This window comes from Mandrillus leucophaeus, unplaced genomic scaffold, assembly GCF_000951045.1.
Source record: "Mandrillus leucophaeus isolate KB7577 unplaced genomic scaffold, Mleu.le_1.0 Scaffold211, whole genome shotgun sequence".
Lineage (NCBI taxonomy): Eukaryota > Metazoa > Chordata > Mammalia > Primates > Cercopithecidae > Mandrillus > Mandrillus leucophaeus.
The window spans coordinates 1,802,557-1,809,584 of record NW_012102155.1 but is presented as its reverse complement, the minus strand read 5'-3'; the positions used below and the strand labels follow the sequence as shown (position 1 = coordinate 1,809,584).

At 42.9% G+C, this 7,028-nt stretch overlaps 1 long non-coding RNA gene across 1 annotated transcript; it reads left to right on the top strand.

The window, feature by feature from the left end:
• Positions 1-3,349: 3,349 nt before the first annotated feature.
• On the top strand, positions 3,350-4,267 carry LOC105539916. The gene is made up of 2 exons (XR_001006123.1): positions 3,350-3,449; positions 3,955-4,267. It is a non-coding gene; the product is annotated as an uncharacterized LOC105539916 (long non-coding RNA).
• The last annotated feature ends 2,761 nt before the right edge of the window (positions 4,268-7,028 follow it).

The window sequence follows — 7,028 nt, the reverse complement described above, 5'->3', positions numbered from 1 at the left end:
CTGAGGTCAGGAGTTCGAGACCAGCCTGGCCAGCATGGTGAAATCCCGTCTCTACTGAAAATACAAAATTAGGCAGTCTTGGTGGTGCATGGCTTTAATCCTAGATACTTGGGAGGCTGAGGCAGGAGAATCGCTTGAACCCAGGAGGCGGAGGTTGCAGTGAGTCAAGATCGTGCCATTGCACTCCAGCCTGGGCAACAACAGTGAAATTCCGTCTCAAAAAGAAAAAACAAAAGTTTCATGAAAAATTTATTTTCTTCCAAATGAAGGTTTTTTGCTTTTGGACGCCTCCTCCTTTGTTAAGGTCCTGAAAGTGAGGTCATGGGTTCTGATTTAATGAAGGACTGGCCACACCAGGCAGCAATTGCTGGGCTCTGCGTGAGTTCGTGAATGCTGAAGATGGCCCGGTTGGTCGCAGCTTTCAGAAAGAAGGGATCCTTTCCGGATGCAATCGGCAGTGAACTTCACACCTATCCTTGGTATTGGTAAGATTCTGAAACGCCCGTCTCGGGATCACGAGGTCAGGAGATCAAGACCATCCTGGCTAACACGGTGAAACCCTGTCTCTACTAAAAATACAAAAAACTAGCCGGGCGAGGTGGCAGGCGCCTATAGTCCCAGCTACTCGGGAGGCTGAGGCAGGAGAATGGCGTAAACCCAGGAGGCGGAGCTTGCAGTAAGCTGAGACCTGGCCACTGCACTCCAGCCTGGGTGACAGAGCGAGACTCCGCCTCAAAAAAAAAAAAAAAAAATTTATGGCATATTTTCAGGCCAGGTGCGGTGGTTCATGCCTGTAATCCCAGCACTTTGGGAGGCTGAGACGGGTGGATCACGAGGTCAGGAGTTCGAGACCAGCCTGTCCAACATGGTGAAACCCCGTCTCTACTAAAAATATAAAAATTAGCTGGGCATGTTAGCGCATGCCTGTAGTTTCAGCTACTTGGGAGGCTGAGGCAGGAAAATCGCTTGAACCCAGGAGGCAGAGGTTGCAGAGAGCCGAAATTATGCCACTGCACTTCAGCCTGGGCAACAGAGTGAGACTCCTTCTCAAAACAAAAAAAATTATGGCATATTTTCAAATAACTAGAAAATCAGATTTTTAATGTTCCCAACACAAAGAAATGATAAATGTTTGAGGTAATGGTTATGCTAATTACCCTGATCTGATCATTACACATTGTATCCATGTATCCAAATAAATATGTACAATTATTGTGTCAGTTAAAAATAATAATGAAAGCAAAAAATAAAAATTAATTAACACAAAATGGAATAATCTCATGCACTGTGGGGTAGCACACATGAATTTGATCATATTTACAATTTGGAATCTATGCCAAATACCATCTCAGTTATGAGGGTTATTCAAAAAGACAAATGGGATAGATACTCCCCAGCTGTCATGCTGCCTTAGTGCACAGGAAACCCTGTGAGCAGCTGACCTTCCAAGCTGATCTCAGGCCTGTGGTATTCTTGGTGGTCCTGTCCCAGTATCTTAGAGGTGAAAAGTGCTGGGTGTAGCATGTGTGACAAAACAGCTCTCTCAGTTAGGGCCTTTGCTTATTGAGGAGCTGTAAATACAGAGGACCTGTGGGAATACTTTAGGAATTAACCATGTGCTCACATTGCAGATCTACTGCAGCTAACTAGCTGAGTGACCTTGAGCAAGGTACTTAACCTCTCTGGGCCTCTCATGTCCTTATATGTAAAATAAAGACATTGGGCCATTGGGCTAGATAATCTCTAAAACCTCTTCCAGCACAATAAATCTGTGATACATTCTTTATACAAATTAAAATATAATTTTAAAAGTTCCCCCAAGTTTTTTAGAAATAAATAGGCCGGGCACAGTGGCTCACACCTATAATCCCAGCACTTTGGGAGGCCGAGAAGGGCAGATCACCAGGTCAAGAGATCGAGACCATCCTGGCTAACACAGTGAAACCCCGTCTCTACTAAAAAATACAAAAAAAAAAATAGCTGCGCATGGTGGCACGCGCCTGTAGTCCCAGCTGCTCAGGAGGCTGAGGTAGGAGAATGACTTGAACCCAGGAGGTGGAGGTTGCTGTGAACTGAGATCGCACCACTGCACTCCAGCCTGGGCGACAGAGCGAGACTCCATCTCAAAAAAATAAAATAAAATAAAATAAATAAATAACTATGGCCAGGAGCAGTGGCTCATGCCTGTAATCCTAGCACTCTGGGAAGCTGAGGCAAGTGGATCACCTGAGGTCAGAAGTTCGAGATCAGCCTGACCAACATGGAGAAACCCTGTCTCTACTAAAGATACAAAATTAGTCGGGCGTGGTGGCGCGTGCCTGTAATCCTATCTACTTGGGAGGCTGAGGCAGGAGAATCGCTTGAACCCAAGAAGCGGAGGTTACATTGAGTCAAGATCGCGCCATGGCACTCCAGCCTGGGCAACAAGAGCAAAACTCCGTCTCAAACAAAAAAAAAGAAAGAAAGAAAAGAGAAAAAGAAATAAATGACTATGTCTAGAGAAAAAGGTCTAGTGGGCAAACTACAAATGGGTAAATCAGGCTAGTAGCAAACGTATTCAGGAACCACCGTGATAAAATGTGGCTGCTTATCTTTCCCGTTTGAACAGGAGGTCACAGTTTTGCTATACAGAGTTGAAAGGTTGTATAGACAGGATGTGTTCATTTGAGTTAGAATTTATCTGGGGCACCTGGACAGTTAATCCATCTCTGGGCTTCAGGAATCCGATACTACCCTAAGAACACTGTTGTAGAATGTATACAGCATTCTGGACATGGAAGCTGGCTTGCTCCATTGGTGGTGGGGCATGGAGAGGTTCCTGTCAGCCCAGCACATCCTCAGGAACTATACCAGTTTCCTTATTGCCCAAGCCGATATCTACAATGCAAAGCATCTTTCAACTGTAATTTAGGAGGACTATGAGCTGGCCACCTGAATTTTTGCTTGCAGTTCAGAACTATTGCTAAAAATGCATTTTATGGTGAAACAAGGGATTAGCTAATCTTTCAGGCTAACAGAGGGCCAGCTACAAATGTTTCCTGTGTGTATTGTAAAACTCTGAGATAACAGAGAAGTTGCTCATTGCCCTCTGAATTTCCCTTCCCCCAGGACATCCACTGGTCACACAAGCCATTATCTGAGGCAAGCTGACCAGAGCATGATGCTATAACTTTTTTTGGTTCATACTTCCAAATTAAATCTGGTTAGAAAAATAAATGACTAGAAAGTATTTAAATCTTGTCTTGAATCCTGGAGGAATTTGCTTATTTTTCTTCATCTGTTGGCTAGTCTTTTATAAAAAAAATATTTTTTTTTATTTTTTTTGAAATGGAGTTTCGCATTTGTTGCCCAGGTTGGAGTGCAATGGTGCGATCTCAGCTCAGCACAACCTCTGCCTCCCGGGTTCAAGTGATTCTCCTGCCTCAGCCTCCCGGTAGCTGGGACCACAGGTGCCCGCCACTACACCTAGCTAATTTTGTATTTTTAGTCTCAAACTCCTGACCTCAGATGATCTGCCCACCTTGTCCTCCCAAAGTGCTGGGATTACAGGCGTGAGCCATTGCACCCGGCCAGTCTTATTTTTTATTAACAACCTCATTCTCTGGATATTCTGGAGACAAAAGCAAAACACCCAAGAAAATGGGCATTTAGACAATAAGAACTCAGACCTCTGTGGTGTGATACAAATGTACTCACTAAGAGAGCACAGGCTGCCACCCTGAAGTTTCATACATATGGCCAAGACCAAGGGTCCACTTTGATGACTAAATGGTAATACTATTTTCTTTGAATCATAGTATATGCATTTAATATTCTCTTGGGCCTTACTTAAAAGAGTAATTTTTTTTTTTTTTTTTTTTTTTTAGGGTGAAGGCATGGGAATTTCCCAACCACATTGTTCCACTTCATAATTCATATCTTCTTCTTTCTCTTCTCATTTTATTTTCACTGCAGACCAGAGTGAAGACAAATATGTATTATTTGGTAGCTTATGAACAGCAAGGAAAAACTGACTGGCAACCACCATAGCAAGGCATGAAACCGTAACCACCAGGACCCTCACATTTACATGTTACTGACTAGCAAATGTCTAGGCCTAAAACATCTGCCCTCTTATAGCTATGTTTTATTATTATGTAAACATGGGTACAAGTTTTCTGACATAAAATAGTAGATGACTCAGTGTCTTCAAATGATTAATTGCTGGGTTTTTTTGCCTGACCTCTGTCTTCATTTCTTCTATAATAAATCTATTGTCATGCTTGGATTAGGGAAGACTGAAGCACCCAAACGCTGGGCCTGAAAATGCTCTCGCTCTCTCCAACAGCACGAGGGTGTTTCTCATTAGTTTCATAAGCGCCAAGAAAATTTCAAAATGATACCAAACAAGAATATTTTAAATTTTATCACATTACCAGCTAAGAAATCTGTAAGCACATTGTTAATTCACTTAGATTCATCACACAGCAAAGCAAATATGGCATTTCAAAACTGAGAAAATTAAAGCCTCCTATGAGAAGTCTATAGCCACTGTTTCTTGAGTCCTGTGTACGTATCTCATTTGTTAAGTCAGATTCCTCCCAGAGCACATCTCTCATCAAGGTTTCTGTTTATTTCCATTCTGGTTTGTGTTTTTGTGGAGGCATGTCTGTCCGTAGCCAAGACACAGAGGGCTGGGCTGGTTGTAACACAAATCAGAAATTTCTGCCTTGCAGCTGCCTGAAGAAGTAACAGTTAATTGAGCGTGGGAGCTGTGTGTAGACCCTCAAGACTAACAGTTAAGAGGCAAGTTTTCAGTAAAAATGTTTAGAAGCTGCATACCACACAGCTGGAAATAAAGGGCAGAGCTGTTTTCTGGGGAATTTGAATTATGTGTACATCCAATCGAGAACAATAAATGAATTTGTGTCCAGCAATAATAATCCCTCAGTTATAGATAGACTTACCGTTTATGCAGCACTTCCTATGAATTCTCTCTCACTGAACCTCATAACAGTTCTTTGCAAACAAGGCTGTTAATTGCAAGCCATTTTATTTTATTTTATTTTATTTTATTTATTTTGAGAAGGACTCTAGCTCTGTCGCCCAGGCTGGAGTGCAGTGGCGTAATCTTGGCTAACTGCAACCTCCGCCTCATGGGTTCAAGCAATTCTCCTGCTTCAGCCTCCAGCGTAGCTAGAATTACAGGCATGTGCCACCATGCTCAGCTAATTTTTGTATTTTTAGTAGAGATGGGGTTTCACCACGTTGGCCAGGCTGGTCTTGAACTTCTGACCTCAGGTGATCCACCCGCCTCGGCCTCCCAAAGTGCTAGGATTACAGGCATGAGCCTCCATGCCCAGTCATAATGTCATTTTGGAGATAAGAACTCCAAGGCTGCAGGAGATGAAATAGTTGGTTCCCTTTTGAACTAGATGTGAGTGGCAAGTTGGGGCTCACATTCAGGTTTTCTGAGGGTATGTTTTACTAAGCAGACTGCCTCTGTCCTCAAATCCAGGCATTTGATTAAGGAATTCACCCCCTTAACCGGCTTTCCATTTGTCAAAGTGAGAGTCCTATTAATCTAATATTGGACTTCTGTTAGTCCATTTCCATTGTACTGAAACACAAAAGACAAATTCCCATCATTAAGAAAGTTGTAACAAAGGGAATATTTATGTCTCTCTCCCACTCCTGCTTTGTATTCTCCTTTCATTTTTTTCATTGCTTTTGTAATTCAGATTGTATTAGAAATTAGAGGAAGGTTGAAACTAGGTATATGGTGACCAAGGTGTGGAAGATGGAATTCATCTTCTTTTCTCCAGGTTTCTTGAGTGGAAGTTCTGACAATAGGAACAGTTGTGTCACTGCATTCTATGCAGTGTCATTTTATTTTCCTGAAAACATTTGTCCTTGCTACAAGTAGATTAGAGGTTAGAATGCAGGATTGGCAAGCAGGATTTGTGGTTTCTATTATTAGCCCTGCCACAATTTTATTGCACAAGGGTGAGTCCTAAGCAGTGTGGTTTATTGGAGAGAGAACTTGATTGGAACTGGCTATCCTGTGAATGAGTGATACGAGCACCATAGATGAGCATCAGCCGAGAGGAAGAGTTCAGACTAGTGTGAGCCCCTCCATCACCAAATGCAAGTGTCGCTATGACTAATGTATGTGATTCACTACTCTGCAGGAGGATCTGCAGGGGGATCCCATCGGGCCTCTTTTCACAACTTCCTGCAATGGGAACAGAAGCCACTCTTTTAGAAGGATTCAGCAAAAGGAAGGAGAAGGACCTTGAGTTGTTGAGGTTGTTTTGCTTTGTTTTGTTTTGTTTTTGAGGTAGAGTATCACTCTGTCGTCCAGGCTGGAGTGCCATGGAGCAATCTTGGCTCACTGCAGCCTCTACCTCCCAGGTTCAATTGATTCTCATGCCTCAGCCACCCAAGTAGCTGGGATTATAGATGTGCGCCACCACGCCCGGCTAATTTTTGTATTTTTAGTAGAGATGAGGTTTCACTGTGTTGGTCAGGCTGGCCTCAAACTCCTGACCTCAAGTGATCTGCCCGCCACAGCCTCCCAAAGCGTTGAGATTACAGGCATGAGCCACCGCGCCCGGCCACCCTTGAGTATTTCATTCTGAATATGTTTCAGGGTCTGTGTACAGACCTACAGGTCTCCACTTAATGAGAATGAGAGAGAGAAACAGGGAGAGAAGTAGGTCAAAAGAACAGAACATTATTTGAAGAAGTAGGGATGGAGTGGGGTAATATGTTTTTGGATGATTACTGCTGTTTCCTTGACTTTAGATAACATGATTCAGACTGGGCCAAAGAGTTTAGAAAGCAAAGGGGAGAAAAAAATTATTGTGTACCCTCTAACTCCAAAAGAGACCTATAGTAGCCTTCTGATCTTAAAGGAATGAACTGAATCCAATATGTTCAAAAGACATTGGGTCAGCCTTGCACTGTTCCCAGATAACATAGACCCAAGACCTCTCAGTACTGTTCAGCATACCTGAAGACACCTATGCTCAGGTCTAATCCAATCT